The sequence below is a fragment of the Spea bombifrons genome, chromosome 3, assembly GCF_027358695.1.
Source record: "Spea bombifrons isolate aSpeBom1 chromosome 3, aSpeBom1.2.pri, whole genome shotgun sequence".
In the NCBI taxonomy this organism is placed as follows: domain Eukaryota; kingdom Metazoa; phylum Chordata; class Amphibia; order Anura; family Pelobatidae; genus Spea; species Spea bombifrons.
The window spans coordinates 39,320,013-39,333,845 of NC_071089.1; the positions used below are offsets into that span (position 1 = coordinate 39,320,013).

Here is a 13,833-nt window from a genome sequence, read left to right on the forward strand (position 1 = left end):
CCTGGGGTGACCAGATGCTTTATAAATAAAAAAAGTCTGAGCATGATTGCTGGGGTGAACGCCATTGGAAGTACTTTTTCCAGCAAAACAAATAGGCATTTACTATGAATGAATATCTATGGAATGATTTTAAGTCCACTTACACATGACAACCTACAGCATATGACAGGTCTTTTTAAGATGATAAAGTGGTGCCACAGCATGCCCCAACAATGGTAGGCCCTGTCCCCAAATTACCCAATATACATGCAAAGATTCCAAAAGCAATGCCCTATCAGAAGCCCTATTGCCAGGATATGTTCCAGCCACATATGGGTCATCCCAGAAAAGACAAAATAACAGGATGTACAACAGCCATACATAGCTGTCAACGGTACTTGAATTCCAGGGCAGTCTTGACAAGCAGATTTATTTTGTTGGCTGTTCTGTTGTGCCAGCAGTCTAGCTTGCACTTTGTCGTATGCGGTACTGAGTCTATACATTTTTATGTATAACATTATTCTAACAGGGAATCCAACTAAGTGCAAAACATATATAGAAAGTGAAGCACTTGGTCAGCCCAAAGCAAACAAATGCTAGGTTTTGCTCCAATGAGAGGAAATGGAAAGGATGCCAAATTAATTTATCATTATTGACCACTAACAATAACGCTAATGACTGCTTTAAACCAAGTTCTCATTGGTTATCACTGGAGAATGTTACTATCAATAGTTACAGTGCAGCTATTGGCAATAATTCCAGCAGTAGCTCAGTGTTAACCTCATGATTAAGAAAAACAGAAGGTGTCCTCATGCTCCATACTAATTATACAGTATTTGCTCGATTATAAGAAGACCCCCCAAAATCTGAATATTAACTTATGAAAAAAAAGAGCTCTACACGCTGCCCGGACTAAGCACCGGGGACTCAGAAGCACCGGTAAACTGGGGGGGCATAACACAGGAGGATCCAGGTCCCCTGCATCTGAGTCCCCAGTGCTTAGTCCGGGCAGCGTGTAGAGCTCTACGCGATTCACGTAGACATTATAGGACGACCCCGATTATAAGTCGAGGGGTATTTTTCAGAGCATTTGCTCTGGAAAAAACCTTGTTTTATAATCGAGCAAATATGGTACTTGATACTTTGTACAGGTAGGGGCTCGGATCCATATATACTACATGGACAAAAGTATTGGGAAACCTGACCATTACACCAACAGAGACTTTATGATATTGCATTCTAAGTATATAGACATAGTGTGTACTTGGGTCCCCCTTTGAAGCTATAACGTCGTCCACTCTTCTGGGAAGTCTTTCCACAAGATTTTGGAGTGTTTCTGTGGGTAGTTTTGCCCATTCATCCTGTAGAGCACTTGTGAGGTCAGGCACTGATGTTGAAGGCTTGGCTCACAATCCCCGTTTCAGTTCATCCCAAAGGTGTTTAATGGGTTGAGGTCAGGGCTCTGTGAGGGCCATTCAACCATGTCTTTATGGACCTTGCTTTGTGCACTGGGGCCCAGTCATGATAGAATAGAAGAGGTCCTTGCCCAAACTACTCCCACATAGAAGCATAGCATTGCCAAAATGTCTTGGTATGTTCCTCCTCCTCCAAACTTTACAGTTGGCACAATGCCAGGTAATATTCTTCTAGCACCTGCAAAACCCAGACCGTCAGACTGCCAAACAGAGAAGCGTGATTCAACGCTCCACAGCACACATTTCCGCTGCTCCAGCGGCATGCTTTACACCACCTGATACAATGCTTGGCATTGTACTTAACTGTGTGAGACATGCATTCAGCTGCTCGGCCATGAAAACCCATTCCATGAAGCTTCTGCCGCACAGGTTTTATTATTAATAATGCCAGTGGAAGTTTGGAACTCTTCAGCTATGGACACGCCCTGAGCTTAAGCATGCGGTGACCCCGCTCTGTGACTTTACGTGGTCTTCCGTTTCGTGGCCAAGTTGCTGCTGTTCCTAAACACTTTCACTTTCCAATGATAACACCTGCAGTTGACTGTGGAATCTAGCAGGGATGAACTTTCACAAACTGACTTATTGCAAAGTTGGCATCTTATGACATCACCACGCTTGAGTTCACTGAGCTCCTCAAAACGACCCATTTTTTCCACAGATACTGGTAAATACAGACTGCATTTAAATTAATGGAATGTCTCTAGTGTTGTAGTACAGATTAACATTGCAGCTCCCACACTGCCAACTTGCATGTGAGCGTTCTGGGTTGCTCATCAGGTAAAGCAGATGGATGACCATACACATCTCAAATGTCGGTGGGAAGCATTATCAAAGGCAAATTCCAGTGAGCATCTCTTGCTAGATGGTATGACTTTGCTCTGCTTAATGCCCCAAATACTCAATGGATTATGCAGATTATATATTATATATATACGTATGTGTGTGTGTGTGTTTAAGTAGTGCATATCCGTGTAGCAGCAGAAGCAAAGAAGCTACTTGCAATTACCTTTTCATTGACATCCCACAAATATATTTTAAACATTGTTCTTCTTGTGAAACATGTATAAATTACAATGTCTAGTAAGGCCCCACCAGGCTAATTATTTTTATCTGATTAGAATGCATTCATACATACAAACCAGGCAGACATCAGATTAAGTTATTGGTTTTCAACCCCATTTAACCTTTATACTCTTATCTATTTTTAGCACTCTGTTCAATAAATCAAGAGCTGGCTGTACCCAGCCCCAAATTACACTTTGCAGAATTGTAAATACCTTTTGTAAATCCACAATAACAAGGACCCATGCATTTCACAACAGCATGGTGGTTGTTCAAGCTCCAAGGTCAAGCTCCAACATTCAGTATGTAGCTATACATGCTTATAATCATGCTAGTCAAAAAGTTAGCATGCTGGTATGAATATTCAGCTGCCATAACACTTTGACAGTTTTGGGGTAAATAAAAAGGATCACAAATGCTGTAGTTCAACCATGGCTCTATAGGTACCTACTGGCTTCCTCATTTAACAATTTAAATCAATTATTTTATGCTAAATATCATGATGTATTCAACTCATTGAAATAAAAGGAGGTAGCCTTAGTACTATTCAACACTCAAAGCTATTTCCAGAAATAATTCTGCATTCAATTAAAATTTTGCTTTACTCTTTTTTTTTTTTTGCCAAAGACAATTGTCATGGGACCAAAAAGCATCCACTGAAAGGTTGCTTTTGTAAAAAATGAAACAGCTTCTTAGAATTTTGTGTGGGTTTTTTTGCATGATTAAAACGTTCAGGGTAAAGTAAGAACTATCAGATCTAATTATTTGTTTAACATATTAGGGGGTGTAATTATTAGTTTGTGGACAATACTGAAAAGTATTTTAAGTGTAAAAATAAGTAGCCTTTTTTAATAATAGACATAAAAAAAAAGTACAAGATGTCTACCCCCAACACAACACAAAAAACACAAACTAAGTTTATTCATTTAACCAATATTTTAGAAATCTTAGGAGACCTGAAAATTAAACTGTAGTTGAGCTTAATGCTGTTCTGGAAAGTTTTTGTAGCATAGAGCTTAGCTCTTAGAACCCGAGTCTCCATTGTTGTTACGAAAAATTAGATGTCAATGCATACTGGGGTACGCAAGGATTGCTCAAATGTGAATTACAAGATCTGGGACAGTAACGCTTCTGTACAGCCATTACAAATCAGAGGAAAACAGTATTATGCACCATCTAAAAGCAAACCATTATTTTGCCCAAGGGACAATGAAATAGCTAGAACTGGAATAGCGTGTTTTCCATGTTGATTTTCCACCACTTAGAAGGCTAAAGTGCCTTCTTTAATGAACAGTAAACAGAAAGTATGATGAAATCCAAATACAAAAGATTGTGTTTATAGACACGCACACATGTATAAAACTCATAAAAATCAATGTATGCTTAGATTTGTTTTGATTTTTGTGTGGCAAGAAAATGTATAATACAGTGGGTTTTATGTTCCCCTCCAACCACAATGGATAAGATAGAAAGAAAATCTATAATCGTCTAAAGGGTAGAGATACTTAGCTATGACTACAACAAGGATGCATGGAGTGTTTGGGGTTTTTTTTTTTTTTTTTTTTTTTTTGGTTGACGTCATGGTGCCCAGATAATCGCTGGACATAGCAAGTGAAAACGGTAATTTAACCACAGAAGATGCAATTTACCTGGCCTCTAAAAACCTTTAAGCAGCCAAATACCACTGTACCTGGTGTCTTAAAGTGGAAGCAGGAGATATTTGCCAGATCTCTCTTCAGTGGTGTTGTCCTATCGATATATACATATGCAGCACCATCACTGACAGTAAAAGTATTCCCAGAAAAGAGCAGTGAAGAGGAGCCTGAAGCAAAGATTTCATATTGTGCCTGTCTGAACAACATGAGCACGGTCACAAAGCTACAATACATAGTTCTACCCACCTTTTACGACAACAACCCATCCCATTGTGTCCAAATTATGACATATTTAAATGCCAATGGCTGTAATCAAACGTGTTTAAAGTACTCAATGTTCATTAGTAAGTTGTGTGTTTGGATTATTTCTAAACCAAAAAAAGTGATTTTCTTGTAAAGCTTGAAGACTTCACACCATGGCCACTCTTGAAGCTTTGCACAAGAATCGCTTTCTATACATAACCTTACTATTTTCTTATTCAGCATTCCTGCTTACAGATTTATACAATTTTATTACACAGTCAGTTTCATTTCCCTGATTTATAACAATTTTGCAAATGGAGCAGTTTTATTCAGAATGCCTGAAGTACAAAGCAATGAATCCTAATAACCTGCGTTCCTGAGTCATGTAGAAGCCAGCTTTATTTATTTATTTATTTGAGCCAGATGTATGCTTACTGAATATATATACCGTATTGGCTAGGATATAGGCCGCCCCCGTATATAGGCCGCACCCTAAAAAAGTTTGGTGCTTTTTTAAAGAAAAAGTTTTTTTTAATAGAAATGCTGCCACTCTATCCCCCCCCCCCGAGATATGCTGTCGCCCCCCCCGAGATATGTTGCCACTCTGCCCCCCTCCGCCCCTGACTTACCAGAGCAGACTCCCGGGTGTCTTGCGGGGCCGGCGGGGGACATCTACGCAATACGCGTATACAACTTGTATAGTTGTATACGCGTATTGCGTATACAACTATACAAGTTGTATAGACTCCCCCCATGGGAATTCCCGGCAAGGGAGATTGTTAAAGCACATCGTGCAGACGTGCCGGCAGCGGAGGCTGTTTACGCGCATCGCTGCTGCCGGTGAATGTCTGTACGATGCGCTTAGACAACCTGTCTGAGCGTATCAGAGAGTAGGATGCAGGTCCCCTGCACCGCTGCGGGGAATCTGCATTTTAGATAGGTGGCCAAGGCTTCATATCACATGATGTCTTACATTGCAGTAGACTGGTATATAAGCTCAGATTTTCCATCATTTTTGCAGAAGCTGGTAAACTTTTAAAGTTTCTCAAATTTAAGACAATAAAGGTTTATCTACCAAGTAGGGCTGCAACTAACGATTATTTTAATAATCGATTAGTTGGCCGATTATTTTTTCGATTAATCGGATAAAAAAAACAATATGCAAATTTTTCGTTTATTTAAAATAATTTTAAGAACTAGATGTTAAAAACAACTTGCATTGTGCCCCCACCCCTTTGCACTGTGCCCCCACCCCCACTCTGCCCTGCACCCAGTCTCACACCCTGCCCTGCCCCCCCACCCCCACTCTGCTCTGCACCCAGTCTCACACCCTGCAATGCCCCCACCCCCACTCTGCTCTGCACCCAGTCTCTCTCTCTCTCTCTCTCTCTCTCTCTCTCTCTCTCTCTCTCTCTCTCTCTCTCTCTCTCTCTCTCTCTCTCTCTCTCTCTCTCTCTCTCTCTCTCTCTCTCTCTCTCTCTCTCTCTCTCTCTCTCTCTAACATTCGCACAGACAATAGACATAAAGAGTACTTACCTCCGCTACGAACTTGTTCCACTTCAAACTTGATAGTAGACGCGCGTCACCTCCGTCGTCACGTAGCATGAAGAAGGCGGAGACTGCAGAGCAGAACCGGGGAACGCAGGCGGAGGTAAGTAAAAGGAGCCTAGTGCTCCAACGACGAATCGATCACTCGATTAATCGATAACGGAAATCGTCGACAACGATTTCCGTTATCGATTATTATCGATTTTATCGATTCGTTGTTTCAGCTCTACTACCAAGACACACCTCATTCTCTTTAGCAGCGGCGCACGGATGAAGTCAGAACATCTCAGTCTTTTAGTTGAGCCAGGGGGCTAAAGTGTTACCTATTTGACAAATGATAGGATGGATATAGTTAAAATTCCATGTACTGCTCTAGATGGCAGCAGCCATTTATTGCTGACAATTTCTCTAATTTTCTCATACATAAGCATTGTAAAAAAAAAAAAAAAAAAAAAAAAAAAAAAACAGGTCTGTTTTGTTTGGTTTTTTATCAAAAAGCTAGTTTTAAAAGTTTACTGCCACTTTAATTGATCATACAAGTTAGATAAAAAAATTATTTTTTTTTTGGTACAAAATTTTTATTTGATTTCCACTCAAAAAAGGCATACAGATCTTTTTTCCATTTCTAAACTAATCAAATGCTGTCATTGTAATATCACTAAACGAACCCGGTCGCTCAGGAGAAGCTGTTTGTATGCACTCCATAATCATTGAAAACTCATCCATTAACCCCTTCGCGACCTTTGCCGGTTCAGGACCGTCATGACAAGAAGGTCACTAAATGACCTTTGACGGTCCTGAACCGTCAAAAAGTTAAATAAGCTTAGAAAGTGATCAAGGATCACTTTCTTCGCTTAAACGGCCTTGCTGCAATGCCTCGATGTCGAGGCATTCAGCAAGGCCGAGATCGGCATCGGGGGCCATGTCTGGCCCCTCCCCGGGGCGTCAACAGCCGCCATACATTGTATGGCGGCGGACGCCCGTTTTAAAAGCGTTTAGGAGGCGATCAACGATCGCCTCCTAAACTTAAATGGTGTCGCTGGAATGCCTCGATCAGGAGACATCCAGCGACACCAAACACTTACCTTTAGGTGGGCTGTGACCGCTCCGGAGAGCGGTCACAGCCGCAGCTGCCGGTGATCTTCGCCATCAAGTAAGATGGCGGCGGCCCGGGAACTACAACAATAAAGACGAAAAAGTTCGCTAGAGGGTCTCCAGACCCTCTAGAGAACTGGCTCCACTTGCTGGTTGAATACAGGTACTGCATTCAACCATGCAAGTCAATGGAGCCCAGCTTTCTAATCACTATGTGATTAGTAAAATATTCAAAAAAAAAATAAAAAATAAAAAAATGGAAAAAAAAAATGTGCTAACATTTAAAAATAATTATGCAGTGATGTCACTAGATGAACCATCCAGTACCAGCACAATGTGTAAAAAAAAATATAAAAAAAGTATTAAAAAAAATAAAAAAAATAAAAAAATAAAGTTTATTATTTTGAGCAAGTGCTAAAATTTCTCAAAAATCTCAGTTAAAATAAAAGCACTTCAAATACCCAAGGGGTGTCTAATATATAAAAAAATGGCTGATGGGGTAAATTGGAGTGGCCTAGCTCACAGATAGGGCATAGGTACAGACTGACCAAAATGGAGAAAAAAAGCGCACTTCCCAAATGTGGCATTTTAAATCTGAAACAACCCGACAAACCCATGCATGTCGGGTATCACTGCACTCAGGAGATGTTCCTGAACACATATTGGGGGGTTGTTTGACAGTGACATATACCAGAACCTGTATATCTATAACTAAAGTACAATTTGTGTGAAAAAAAATTACTATTACAAAGTTTGACAAAGTGTAGTTCTATAATTGGTGCATGGAAAGGGTTAAAATAACAGCATTCGGAATACCCTGGGGTGTCTAGTTTTCCAAAATATATGGTTTGAATGGGTTAAATTGAGTTAACCGGCTTCAAAGATATTCCAAAGAGGAGATGGAGGCAGAATGACCAAATGACCACCTGGATTACGCATGCCCCAAAAGTAGCCTTTTACCAGCCAAACAATCTGACAAACCCATGCATGTGGGGTATCGCTGTACTCAGGAGATGTTGCTGAACACACATTGGGGTGTTGTTTGATAGTGACATATACCAGAACCTGTATATCTATAACTAAAGTACAATTTGTGTGGGAAAAAAAATAAAAAAAATTACTATTACAAAGTTTGACAAAGTGTAGTTGTATAATTGGTGCATGGAAAGGGTTAAAATAACAGCATTTGGAATACCCTGGGGTGTCTAGTTTTCAAAAATATATGGTTTGAGGGGGTTAAATTGAGTTAACCGGCTTCAAAGATGTTCCAAAGAGGAGATGGAGGCAGACTGACCAGATTTGTTAAAAAAGATTTGGAAATCATAAAACGCTGCTTGTACTTATTGCCCTATAACATACAAAAAACAGCAAAAAAACATAAAAACATTGGGTATCTCTAAACTCAGGACAAGTAGTAGAATCTATTTAGCTAGTTTTTTTACTTGCTTTTTTAGGTGAGTAAAAGATTTTTCAAATAAAAGTCATAAAATGTCTTTTTTTTCAATTTTTCACCATGTTTTTTTTATTTTTTTTATAGTAAATAAGATGATATGATCAAAATAATGGTATCTGAAGAAAGCCCATCTTGTCCTGAAAAAAACAATATATAACTTATGTGGGTACACTAAATGGGTGAGGAGAAAATTACACCTGAACACAAGCACCACAAAAGTGTCAAAACAGCCTCGGTCCCACAGGGTAGAAAACGAAAAATGAGCCCGGTCCTTAAGGGGTTAATAGTGCATTCTTTCCGACAGCTGGGTTCAGGATCGTATGACAGCGCAAGGTGCAGTATCAGGGAATTGAGTGAGAACATGAAATGCTGTATAATAACCCAGAATCAATAGTAAAAATTCAATTTAAATTACATTTTAAATCAATTTAATTATTCACTTAAGTTTACAAGAACAAGAACAGTTAAGCAAAGAACCAGGTCTCAAACAACCAAAAGTAATGGTAATTTTGTGTCATGTACAAAAGCTACAGTTCTATTGCAGGGTGGCTAGAAAAGGTGGCTTTTAGTAAGCCTTTGCTATGTTTAATTGACAAGATGAAGGAAAAAATGAAGATTATGAAATACCGTATTTGCTCGATTATAAGACGACCCTGATTATAAGACGACCCCCCAAAATCTGAATATTAACTTGGGTTAAAATGCATATTATGGGGCAGAGTGGCATATAGGGAGGTATAAGGCATTTCAGGAGGCAGAGTGGCATTAAGGGAGTTAAAAGGCATTGTATAGAGCACTCTGCCTCCAGAAATGCCTTATACCCCTATATGCCACTCTGGCATTTAGGGGGTTAAAAGGCATATTATGGGGCAGAGTGCCATATAGGGAGGTATAAGGCATTTCAGGAGGCAGAGTGCCCTATTAAATGCCCCCTTAACGCCACTCCAGAAATGCCCTATGCCCCCATTTAACACACACACATACACCCTATACCCCCATTTCACTAACACACACACACACTCTCTCCCCTCTCAGCCCTCTCTTACCGGTGCTTCCAGCCGGGGCAGCGGGTTGACGTCGCCTTCTGCTGCAGCCGGAAGGAGGTGGAGTTGGCAGCGGGGGTTTGTATGCGTCCGTCGCGTATACTTTCCCCGGCTCTCAGACATCGGAGCTCTGATCTCTGACAGTCGGGGAAGGTCTACGCGACGGACGCAGACAACCCCCGCTGCTAGCCACACCTCCTTCCGGCTGCAGCGGACGTTGTCTACGCGAATCGCGTAGACGTCAACCCGCTGCCCCGGCAACACAGCAGGAAGCACCGGTAAGTGTGTGTATGATGGGGGGGGGTCGGGTGAGACAGGAGGATCCAGGTCCCCTGCAGCGGTGCGGGGGATCTGGATCTTAGTCTCCTAATCAGACCTCTATTTGAGGTCTGATTAGAAGACGACCCCGATTAGAAGACGAGGGGTATTTTTCAGAGCATTTGCTCTGAAAAAAACCTTGTCTTATAATCGAGCAAGTACGGTAGTTTTATTGTTGAAGCTAAATCAGTATACTTCCCACCGATAACTCATTACTGAGCAAATACTGTGTGTATTATGTGTGGATTAATAAACTACATTATTAGGCAAGCCAGGAAATTCTCAGGTTTTTTTACTAGAAGCTCCTACAGAGACAACAAAGGTATGAGTGGAGACTTAAGCCTCTGGCGCCCCCATCTAAAAAAAAAAAAAAAAATCTCCCCTCTGCCCCTTCTCACTATCTACCCCCACCCCTTCTCACTGCCGCCCCCTCCTGTCCTTGATGCCGGAGTCCTGCGGTGGGAGCCGGAGGGCGTCCATCTTCCCGCTCTGCCGCAGTGCGCGCTTCACAGCTGAGCGTCAGAATAATTCATGCTGAGCGCCGGAAACGCCGGCACCGCGACGGAGTCACGGAGAGTGAGGGGCCCCGAGCGGTTGCTGAAAACTTCACGCGCAACCGTTCGCCGCCCCTCCTTGCCTTTTTTTTTGTTTTAATATCCTCCGTGTTAAATAAAGTTAAAACAACTTTATTTAACATGGAGGATGTTAAACAAAGTTAAAAAAAAAAACAAACAAAAAAACCCTGATGTTTTAAGTCCCGGGCAGGCGCCCCTGTTGCCATGGCGCCCTGTGCGGCCACACACCCCTAAGGCCAGCCCTGAGTGGAGATTATAAATTTACAATATATTACATTTATTGGATTCTGTAGCGTTATTACAAAAGAGTAAAAATGATCAAAATTGACATTTTCCAGGACACATACAGCGCTGTGAAAAAGTATTTGCCCTCTTCAGGTTTTCTTCTTTTTTTGCATATTTGTCACACATCAAGCTAAAATTTCATATTATACAAAGATAACCCATGTAAAAGTGCAGTTTTTTAAATGAAGATGATTTCATATATCGAAGGACAACAACTATCCAACCCTACCTGGCCCTATGTCAAAAGCACTTGCCCCTTTAGCTACTAATTAATAATTGGGTTCAATTTCACTAGACACACCCAGGCATGATTAATGCCAGTCCTGTTGAATCTAAACATCAATTATACAGAACATTGCAAAGTCAAGTAGGCTAAAGAACAGCACATAATGCCACAATCTGAAGAAAGTCAATAACAGGTGGGAAACAAAGTCATTTACATCTAGCAGTCTGGAAAGGGTTACAAAGCCATTTCTAGGTCTCTATGACTCCAGTAAACCACGATGAGAGTCATTATCTACAAAGGGAGAAAACTTGGAACGGTGGTGGACCTTCCCAGGATTCCTCTATGAGCGCATCAAAGACTCTTTCAGGAGGTTACAAAAGATCTCAGACCAACATGTAAAAGAACTGCAGGCCTCACTTGCCTCAGTTAAGGTGTGTTCATAGTTCCACAATAACAAAGAGACTGTGCAAATATGGCATCCATGGGAGATTTGAAAGGCAAAAACCATTGCAAAAAATAATGCAAAGGCTCTTCTCACAGTTGCAAAAGACATGGGGCTGTTACCCAAGCATTACGCAATAAGAACATAATTCCAACAGTCAAACACTGTGGTAGTGGTGTGATGGTCTGGGGCTGCTTTGTTTGTTGCTTCAGGACCTGGGCGACTTGCCATAGTTAATGGAACCATTAATTTTGCTCTCTGCCAAAAAATCCTGGATGGCTGGAGTATCCCTTTTAAAATAAACAATTGATGGTCCCTTTTAAAATATTTCAGGATGCACAACTTCCCTAATTTCGAAGAGCACATTGAAGTGCCACAACTACGCAAGAGGTTACCACTGGACATGCAGAAGTCTTAACAGATTATCTAAAATACAAAGAGGAACTAAAAACAGGAATTACTGTTTAAATGTGAAATGCACTTTCCCTATGAGGTCTTAGCTATATTAAGATATTGACTGGGTGAACTTATGTCTTTATATTTATCCGTAACAAATGATGTTTTTGAAACACAAGACAAAGCATTAGTGAAGATGGTAGTTGATGCTTCCAGGCATTGGTTGAGGTTTGACTGCAGATGAACTTCCATCTATGCAGCAGTAGGTTTTGGAAACTTTGATTATGGATAAACCAATTGCCTCAGTGGAGCAAAACCTCATTCTACAAAGCCTATCTCCCCAGCGTAGCTTTAGCTGCAACTTTACTTTACCTCCTCTCACTTTCTTTCATACTGATTTACCCTTGGGAAACACCTTCATTTGTTATCACAATATACTTGCTGAATTTATAAATAATTTTACGTACATACACAACCCTGGTAATGTTTGCTGTAAAGATGATGGCAAATATCCATGTTAAAATATGTTAACTACCAAAGTGTCCCTCTATTATATGGAAATAGAAGACTCAGGATGATGCCTGCTGGCTATGCACTTATGTTTTTGCAGAATCCAGCTGTTGGCCACACATTAAAACACTGGATTGACAGTAAAGGTTCATGGGAAGCACCACTGGGTACCAGCTAACCAGGCATTTGCCCAGCATATCCAACCTGGCAGGCAGCTACACACGTAACATTTGCTAGCAGCTGGCCGGCCTTAAAATGCCAGGTCAATTTTCGTTTCCATGTGCCCCAAAAAGTATATTAAAAGTATGCTGTATTCCCACTTACCTGTGAAATTAAAGTACTTTTTTTTTTAATTAAAAAAATATTTATTTCACATTTCGAAATGTATGTAAGAGGGCATGTACGTTTCTGTCTCTCATTATTGTGATGCTGCCTTTAGTGAAATATGACTCCCTTCCTTGGAAGCACGCTATGAGCTCCAAAGTCCTGACTACAATGGTTTTACCAATGATTACAAACAGTTCATAGCCTTAAAAGGAGATTTTAAACGCAGGATGTTTACAGGAATAAAGCCATTGAGCTCACTCTGTTCTTCTATTAAAGACAACCAATTCATGTTGTTTTAAAGAGCAAGCCTGGTTTACATGAGAATTATATTGTACAGGAAATTCCTCATTATATGTTTGTACTTTACTTGTTAAGCATAAAAACAGGCTAAACTGACAAAACAGAAAATCAGGTTTAACCAAAGAAACAGTTTATGATAATACCACTGGTTAAAAATTTATTGCTACATTACATTTATTCATATAGCACCAGTAACAGAACAGGTACAAAAGGAGAAGTGAGCCCTGCTCTTGCGAGCTTACAATCTAGTTGGTGGTTGAGGGGGAAGTGAAAGAGGAGAGGACTGCTTGGAGCCTTACGAAAAAAAAATCACTGCAGTTTTTTGGACATGAAACAACTGCAATATTGCACTTTTACTGCAGTATTACTGCACATTTAGTGCATTTGTACTTCACTGTACTGCCGTTTTACTGCAGTTATTTTTGTACGGAAGTACAAATGCAATAAAGCTGCAGTACATTGAAGTAGAACTGTAGGTTTCCAATATAAAAAAGTGCAGTAAATGTGCAGTAAAACTGCAGTACAGTGAAGTACAAATGCAGTAAATGTGCAGTAATACTGCAGTAAAAGTGCAGTATTGCCGTTTTTTCATGTCCAAAAAACTACAGTATTCCTTCAGAAAAACTGCAGTAATTTTTTTGTAAGGGGGGGGTGAGTTCATAGGGTCTGGATGATCTGTTGAAGTTAATCGTTTAGATGGCTTGATTAGGATGCTGGCAGAGTGTGTTAGGAGGAAATGTTGTACACTTCTTGAAAAAAGGTGGGTTTTCAGAGAGCTTTACAAAGTCACATTTGAGGGAGAAAATCTGATGGAACAAGGAAGACGATTCCACAGCGTGGGTGAAATCCTGAATATGGGAGTGGGAAGAGGTAATCAGGGCCGGCCGAAGACTTAACGCCG

The 13,833-nt window shown here is 40.6% G+C and overlaps 1 protein-coding gene and 1 long non-coding RNA gene across 5 annotated transcripts in view; one reads left to right on the top strand and one right to left on the bottom strand.

The window, feature by feature from the left end:
* Positions 1–13,833, top strand: part of LOC128482970 (uncharacterized) — a 77,995-nt gene that overhangs the window by 52,619 nt on the left and 11,543 nt on the right. Inside the window, exon 2 of the long non-coding RNA XR_008351031.1 lies at positions 7,954–8,796. This is a non-coding gene — a long non-coding RNA (uncharacterized LOC128482970). The remainder of the gene's footprint in view (positions 1–7,953; positions 8,797–13,833) is intronic.
* The window catches only part of ARHGAP18 (Rho GTPase activating protein 18), a 91,784-nt gene that overhangs the window by 48,907 nt on the left and 29,044 nt on the right, over positions 1–13,833 (bottom strand). The gene's annotated exons all lie outside the window — the stretch shown is intronic.